Source organism: Magnolia sinica, chromosome 18 (genome assembly GCF_029962835.1).
Source record: "Magnolia sinica isolate HGM2019 chromosome 18, MsV1, whole genome shotgun sequence".
Classification (NCBI taxonomy): domain Eukaryota; kingdom Viridiplantae; phylum Streptophyta; class Magnoliopsida; order Magnoliales; family Magnoliaceae; genus Magnolia; species Magnolia sinica.
In genome coordinates this window covers 50,254,671-50,263,649 of record NC_080590.1, presented here as the reverse complement: position 1 = coordinate 50,263,649, position 8,979 = coordinate 50,254,671, and the positions used below count along the sequence as shown (strand labels likewise).

At 41.2% G+C, this 8,979-nt stretch overlaps 1 non-coding gene across 1 annotated transcript; it reads left to right on the top strand.

Moving 5' to 3' along the window:
* Positions 1-4,220: 4,220 nt before the first annotated feature.
* On the top strand, positions 4,221-4,328 carry LOC131234078 (small nucleolar RNA R71). The gene has a single exon (XR_009165491.1). It is a non-coding gene; the product is annotated as a small nucleolar RNA R71 (small nucleolar RNA).
* The last annotated feature ends 4,651 nt before the right edge of the window (positions 4,329-8,979 follow it).

Sequence of the window (8,979 nt, the reverse complement as noted above, 5' to 3'; positions counted from 1 at the left end):
AGCCTAGACCCCTGAATTCTAGATCACTTAGTTCTCATGATTTGCTTAATAAGAAATCTTATACCATGCCTATGTACCATAAATTAACCATACACGTCGAATTTCAGCCCTTAGATCATTGTCCCATTTGACAAATCAGCCCTTTAACCGTGGATTTTGGTATCCTTCGAGTAGAGAAACCTCGGGGCTAGTCGTAGTTCGATATTTCCCTTCATAAGAACGACTTGGATTGCCCATCACATGGACCAAGTATGAGGACTCCACCTTGGTAGGCCTTCCCTTAAGCGCGAAGTTATCTTTCGAGGCTTATCAACCCCTTATAAATCTAGATCTTCAGATCTATCCACTGCTTGCCATCCATCGAAACTCAAAATTGGACCACACCTTGGCCTCAGATGACTACAACGTCATACAAAATTTGGATCTCGATCGATGATCCTACACCATTGAACGCTGAAGCCAGTTCCTTTCTTTTGACGCAAAAGGTGATATTTCAGATCTAACATTTTCCCACCATCGATCAACCACCAAGTTTCGTCCAACCATTCACCTATCTTGACTACACATTTTTTCCTAAATTTGGGCCCCGATCATTAAACGTAGACTGTTAAGGTCACGCCCCAAACTCAGAAAATGGGCTCACAAAATTTTCGATCGCCGAATCCAGCGTTGACAGCCTCCATAGTGCCCCATTCTCGGATCCCGACACTCACATGCCCGATTTCGATCCTGGGATCCTACAAGGAGGATTTTCAGTATGATTTTTTTTTTTTGTAATGGAGCATAACCACAAGCATAACCAAGTCACAAAACAACATCACCACATATCCACTATATCAAAAACTTTAAGTACAATGCGGAAAGGGAAATAAAGGGTGATAAAAAACTCCAAACTAATCTGATGCACACTCCTGCCTCAGCGCTGCTGTGATCCAATACCACCTGCATGTAACAGTCGTGCATAAGCTTACAAAAGCTTAGAGGGTGGTGTAAGTGTGTGGGCAAAGCAAGCACCAAGTGTACAATATCAGAATAATGAGGAAATATGCAGTAAGTCGATGAATACAACCAACCGTACCAAGGCTATGTGATGCAAGGCATGAATGCTATCGGCCATACCAAGGCCATGCATTGTGAGACATGAATGCTATCGGCCATACCGATGCAATGCGAGGCCTATGTAGCCGAATGTCATATACGATATGCAATCCAAGCAAGCCAGTACTCATCAAGTACACATATCAATACAGTTCCTCTCTGGATATCACCAGGGTCTAATATACTTCACACTGACTGCCTCCTCCCTAGCTGCACAGCCAAGCAAGTGGAATAGACCTCACTATCCACCTGACCAGTAAACTACCAATACCTACCCGGCTCATCGATAGTGGACTCATTTGCGAGCTGGTCAAACTCAGCCTAGCTTATAACCCCTTCACTTGGGCGGATAAGGCCACACCCCCTTCCAACCGACCACGACACAGTGGGAGACGCGGCCTACTGGTATTCGGCACTCGGGCGCTTGTGTATCCACTCGGTCTATACGTAGGAGCAACTCCTAGTACCAAAAAGGTTCTGGGACTTTCACCTAAGGACATCTTAAGTGCCCACAGTTCTAGAACTAAGTATTTTCAGTATCCGATACGACCATCCACGATGTGCCTGTGAAGCCACGGCCCTGATGTCGCTAGGACGTACAATGATCATAACACACAAATACGAGATGCATGAATCAAACCGTCAAATCATGCAGCAATTCAACGCGTACCATGTGATCATGTGGGGCACTCCGTCTCATAAGGAATCCCATAAATGTCTCAGCCTAACTGGCTTATGCTATGATCAAACATTCCTCATGTCAAGCATACAAATGATGCTTATGGGCATGAGTCGTGGAGTTACACTAAGTATGTTATAAGGTGATAAACTATCCTCACAATGAAGGTGAGCCTAGATGGCCTACGCACAACAAGTATGGGCCTATCAATGGGCCCTAGGGAGATTTATAATGCAGACATTAAACCAACATTATTCTTACAATGTGGACATCAAACCAACATTTCTCCCAAGGCATGGCCCGCCATAAAACATCATTTCTTTCATATTTGGATTGAGTCGACATTGTGGTTGTCGGGGAAGTTTTTATGTTATCCTCAAGATGAATGCAATGGGCATAAATCAAAGGATCAATTCCCTTGAGGTCTGTAATTAACCATCAAAGGGCTCCTTTATGCTCAATGAGAGTAAAAATAAGCATACTCTCTTATTCTTTCTCTAGGTGGGAAGAAATCATCACCGGATATGTCTCATCTTGACCTAAGTAGAGATATTTAAGATTAGCGGAAAAATATTTTAGGTCAAGCTTTGGTGCATTGAGGCTAGACGGTAGAGGCAATACATCGGTTTGCGGTAATGTCTCAAATTGTAGCCTCCACCGGTTAACTTCAAGTACCGGCGTATCATCAAGCAAGGCATTCATCTCCCTAATCATGTCATCATTTAAATCAGGGGAGTGGGCCAAGCATACCTCTAGAGTGTCAAGTATAGAGTCAAAAGTGCTCTATCTTCTACGAAAAAAATCGATCATGTTAATGTCATGGGTATCATCATCATCCTCTGACTGTTTGTTCATATTGAATAAGATGTTGAGTTCCAATGTCATATTTTTGAAAGATAAATTCATAATTTCATTCCTACAATTAATGATAGCATTTGATGTAGTAAGGAATGAGTGACCAACAATGACGGGTATTTGAGTACTCATATCTATGATGGGTTGATTATCCAAGACAATAAAATCTACTGGATAGTAGAATTTATCAACTCGGACCAACACATCCTCAATCATCCCTCTCAGTATATGAACTGAGCGATCGACAAGTTGTAATGCGGTCCGGGTGGGTTTTAATTCTCCTAGACCCAATTGTTCATAAATCGATTAGGGATTAAGTTAACATTTGCCCCTAAGTCAAGAAGTGCGTGCTCAATCCAGTGGTTCCTAATTACACAAGTGATGATTAGGCTACTGGGATCTTCGTATTTTTATGGCATATCTTACTTGAGGATGAGACTCACTTTTTCTGTCCAAAAGATTTTCTTTTATATGTTTTGCCGTCTCTTGGTAGTGCATAGATCTTTCAAAATTTTGGCATGTGAAAGTATTTGTTTAACGACATTCAATAGAGGAATATTGACCTTCACTTGCTTAAGCACCTCTAAAATATCCTGAAGTTAGAGAGAGGTTTTGGTGCAATTAATTGTTGAGGGAATGACGCAATCGACTTACTTTGAGGTTCCAGTTCTAACCCATGTGGAGCATTGCTAGATCTATCATTCTCAATTTCTTCTGGATCCTTAGGTTTTTCAACCCTCACCGGAATGTTTTTGTCAATAATCTTCTCACTCCTAAAAGTGGTGATAGACTTAGCTTGCTCCATCTGATTTAAAGAGCTTAGGTCACTTATTTCATATTGCGGTTTTAGATTGGGGAGGGGTTGGACTGGAAGCATCCCTTTATCTCCATTTGCTAAGTGTAACTCAATCTTTTGAATTAATAATGCAAACATTCTCATTGTTGTTTTGAGATCTTGGAATGCTTACATCGTATTTTGGTTGAATAGCTCTTAGTTTTGCATGAACTTTTGAACCATATCATCTTAAGGCTTCTTTTGATTTGAGAATTGTGTAAGGGCCTCTTGTGAGTTAGCATTTGTCCATTCCTCCAACTGAAATTTGGGTGGTTCCTCCAGATGGAGTTATATGTATTTGAGGTGGGTCCTCTGAAAGGTCTTTGGTAATTATTTATAGCATTTGATTGCTCATTCAATATCTCTTAAAAAGCAGAAATTGTTGGGCAATTCTCAATTGTATGTATGTTACAAGCACAAATACCATAAACAACTTCCACAGCCTTTTCGGGTTCTACTTTCTTAAGTTCCATGGCCTCGACTTTTCATGTGAGTTTGGCCATTCTTGCATTTATATCATCTTCCTCTTTTAAAACATAAATTCATCCCATTTCCTTTGATTGAGTAGGCTTAGAAGTGATAGTTCTTGAGGAGGTATTCCATGATTGCACGTTTTTAGCAAGTTTATCAAAATAATCCCACGCATCATCGACTTCCTTGTTCATGAATTCTCCATTATACATCATCTCCACAAATTGGCACATGGGTGAGGTCAATCCCTCATAGAAAAAGCTTGTTATACGCCATGTTTCGTAGCCATGTTGTGGACATGAATTTATGAGATCCTTAAATCGCTCCTAACATTGGAAGAAGGTCTCATCCTCTTTCTGCGTAAAATTCATGATTGTTTTCCTTAAGGTATTTGTTTTATGATAGGGGAAGAAATTTCTAAGGAACTCCCTTGTCATCTCAGCCCATGTGCTAATGGACCTTGGTCTTAAGGAATGTAACCATGACTTAGCCTTTTCTTTCAAAGAGAAAGGAAATAATTTCAATTTAACTATGTTCTCAGACACGTTTGGGAAGTGTAATGTAGATATTACTCATCAAACTCTTTCTTATGCAAGTATGGACTTTCAGATTCTAGTTCATGAAACTTAGGGAGGAGTTGAATTACCCCTGGTTAAATATCCACAGTTCCTGCATTTAATGGAAATATCATGCAAGAAGGTGTACTCACCCTCGCCGGTTGTAAATAATCTTGTAGAGTACGAGACAAGGGTGCATTATGCACCTCGTTTTCATCTTGAACTTCCTCAATTGGTGGTTGAGGTTGATGTTAAGGTTAATTTGCAGCCATCACTTTAATTAACTGAGAGGATTTCAATTGGTGTCTAATCCTAAGATGGATAGGCAACCCTTCGACTAATCATCCTTCACTCAAAAGATGGAGGGTGTTGTTAAGAACCCACTTGGGAATGAAACACTCTTAGCCCTCAAGTAACTAAACAATTAAACCTAAAAAGAAAAATAGAACAACTAAAACAAATAAGAGATCTAAAAAAAATATAAGAGAGAGTTGAAACAAAATTACCGAATAAGAGTTGCTATGTTAGGATCCTACAAAACAGAAAACAATATTAGTTTCCAAAATAATTTCAAAAAAAATCCTAACTTAAAAACATAGCAGAAAAATAAATCCTAATCTTAACCTAATTTTAAAACCAATTAATTTTAGTAAAACGTAGCCGTAGTCCCTGGCAATAGTGTCAAAAACTTGTTCACAACCCCAAGTGTAGGGTCATGATGTAGTAATAACTTGGTAAGACCGAGGTCGAATCCACATGGACTAAATTTGTACGTATTCTGAAAATAACTAAAACTAGAACAAGAAAAAGATCTAAATTGAAATCTGAATAATTGAGAGTAATGGTGAATAATGTTGATTAAAACCTATGAATTTAAATGTAGGAACTAGGGTGCCAAAGATCCACTTGTAGCTATCAAGATGCTACCTTACTTGATTCAAAGAACATAATTGGAATTGGAGTCCTATCCTATCTAATTGGAAGATAAAGTAATTTAAATCAAATATGAACTTTTCATTGACTTAATTTTCAACGGAGGATAATTGTGATGATTGGAAGGGATTCCATCACCGTACCATGCCCAGGTGACGATGGTGAACAATAGGATTTACTAATCTCATAATCTCAAAATAGGAAAAGAAGATATCCAAAGCTATCACAATATCTATTATAATTTGAGTCACAATAAATCATAGAAAACTAAAAATATTCCTTTAATATCAAACTAGAAATCAATGAGGTCCAATAAGAAGAAGAATCAAAGCAAGATATTCATCCAAATACACTACAAGCTTCACCTCTTAGCCCTAGCCAAGAGGTTTAGCCAACCATAGACATAATTGAAACCAAATCTCTTAAACAAAGCATGAAAAATAAATTAGGAAAGAAGAAAAACTCTGTCATGTCCCAAACTCGAAAATCGGACTCACAAAATCTCCGATTACCGAATCCAGTGCCGACAGCTTCCGTAGTGCCCCATTCTCGGCTCCCAATGCCCATACACCAGGTTCCGATCCTGGGATCCTACAATGAGAATTTTCCAACGTACATTTATCTCATAGGAAGCATAACCACAAGTTTACCCAAATCACAAAGGCAACATCATCATCACATATCCACTAATATAAACAGTTGAATACAATGCTGAAATGGAAATACATATATCGATAATCAAGCTCTGGAAGTCCGTTGCATGCTCCAAGCTCAACGTTGCTGTAACCTAACACCACCTGCACGTATCTATCATGCATAAGCTTATAGAAAGCTTAGAGGGTGGTGTAAGTGTGTGCATAAGATAAGTGCCAAGTATTCAATACAACACCAAAATCATACAATGTCGGAAATACTGGCAAGATCATGAATCATTCAATATCAGAGTAAGCGGAAACATATTGGTAAGCCCACGAGTCATACAATATCAGAGTACGCAATGCGGATCATAATGAGTCAAATATCATATACTGATGATGCAATGTAATATGTAAATCCTGCTAAGTCTGTCTAGGCCATATAAGTGCAGAAACGTAGCAATCCAAAATGTCATATGCCGCGGATGTAATTCAATATGCGATGCAAATGAAATGACCAAGCTGGAGTGTGAGGTCGGGATGATAGTAAGTAGTAACGCAGACTATGGGGTCCATCATAAGGGGCTTCTATCCAAACCAGTCCCATGCCTAAATTTGGATAGCTAGACTCAATGTGGTAGACTCCTGATCTCAGGTTGGTCGTGCGCCCTAACTGAAATCCTGGCCATTGTGAAGGTAAATAATAATTAGTTGCGTACCACCAGCCCAAGTGGATAGTGAATGAATGAATAAATGAGTAAAACGCTGAGTATATAACTCATGCTCGATAAGTCCACATATCAGTACCATACATCTTTGGGATCATCACTGGAGTCTATTATACTCTACGCCAGCTTGCCGCCCCTATCCGATCGCACAACTGGGTAAGTGGAAGAGACCTCACTATCCACCTGCTAATATCGGGCCCGGCTCGTCGATAGCAGACCCATTCCTCAAGCTGGTCAAACTTAACTTAAATATTGTCCCCTCACTTAGGCGGGTAAGGTCACACCCCTCCCAACCGACCACGACATAGTGGGAGATGCGGCCTACTGGTATATGGCCCTCATGCGCTCATATATATCCACTCGGTCTAGACATTTGGGCGTCCTCTAGTACCAAGAGGGTTTAGGGATTTTCACCCAGGGACATCTATGGCGCCCCGATGCTAGTAACAAATTTTTAGTGTCCCATCTGGCCATCCACGATATGCCTATGGAGGCCATGGCCCTGATGTCGCTAGGGCGTTGGTGGTCATATCACAAAATGAGAGATGCATGAGTCATACCATCTAGTCATGTAGCAATCCTGCGCGTACCGCGCACTCATGTGGACAACTCTTCCTATCAGGGAGTCCCATAATAATCTGTCTAATGGCATGTGCTATGATTAATCATTCCTCATATCAAGCATACATATGATGCACATGGGCATGGATCGTGAAGCTATACTAAGCATTTTATAAGATGATCGTGTACTCTCCTCATATTAAGGATAGGCCTAGACAGCCTACTCATAACAAGAATGGGCCTCACAATGGGCCGAAGGGAAGGTCACAATGTGGACATCTAACCATCATTGCCCATCAATGTGGACATTTAACCAACATCGCTCCCAAGCAGTGGCCCATATAAATATCATTACATACATTATAGTGAAATCACATGTTACATTGGTCCACACATTCATCGCATTGGGCCTTACTTAAGGGCCACATATACACTACATCAGGCCTCGCCATACGGGCCACAAATACATCACAATGGGCCTTATCAAATGGGCCACAAATACATCACAATGGGCCACATGCCTGGGCCTCAAATACATCATAACGGGCCGCATGACATGGGTTGGAAATATATCGCAATGGGCCATGACATATGGGCTGGAAATACATCACAATGGGCCTCATTATATGAGTCGGAAATACATCACAATGGGCCTCATCATATGGGCCGAAAATATATCATAATGGGCTACAACATATGGCCCTCATATACATCAAGTGGGCCGCATCAATGGGCTATATATACATCACAGGTGGGCCTCAAATACCCAACAGGTGGGCCTCAAATATACATCACGGGTGGGCCTTGCACATGCAGCAAGGGGCCTACTCATCACAGCTGGGCCTATTAGCAGTCCAGCCAAAAGATGGCCTGGATAACATACACATCATGGTGAGTCCCACCATGATGTGGGTCACCTAAAATTATTTCAATAGTTGGAGGTGCAACATGTGTACCACTGTACACTATCATTCTATTAGGCACATGGCACATGGTGACGATCAACACCGCCCAAACATTGCCCATGGAAATCAGCACCATTTGGACACTGTCCAGCTCATTAGCACCGTCAAATATTGTCCAGCATCGTCCAACACAATCTGGACGGTGTGAATGAAATAAATACATCATGGTGGTCCCATGCTGGCAAAACAGATGGACGGTTAGAATAAATCACATACATCCAAGGTGGGTCCTAGCAAAACAAACGGACGGTGTGAATGAAATCCACACATCAGGTGGGTCCCGTCTAGATGGACAGCAGGATGAAACGCATACCTCATGATCTGACCCATTGTTGATGTCAATGCAGCAGCAGTTCTGCTACTGGGGCCACAGATGAACGGTGTAGATATGAACACATATATCATGGAGGGTATCCACCGTCCAGCATATCTGGATGGTGAGGATGACATAAACAACAAGGTGGGTCTACGAAACTTGCTGTCGTCCATCAAGATGGACGGCTGGAGAAACACATACATCAAGTGGGGTCCACGTCCCCTTACTGGACGGATGGAGTGGATAAAACATCATGGTGGTGTCCACCATCCAGATCACTAGACGGTAGAGATAAGAAACATATATCACAGTGGGTCACACCGTCCCACACAGTGGATGGTGTGGA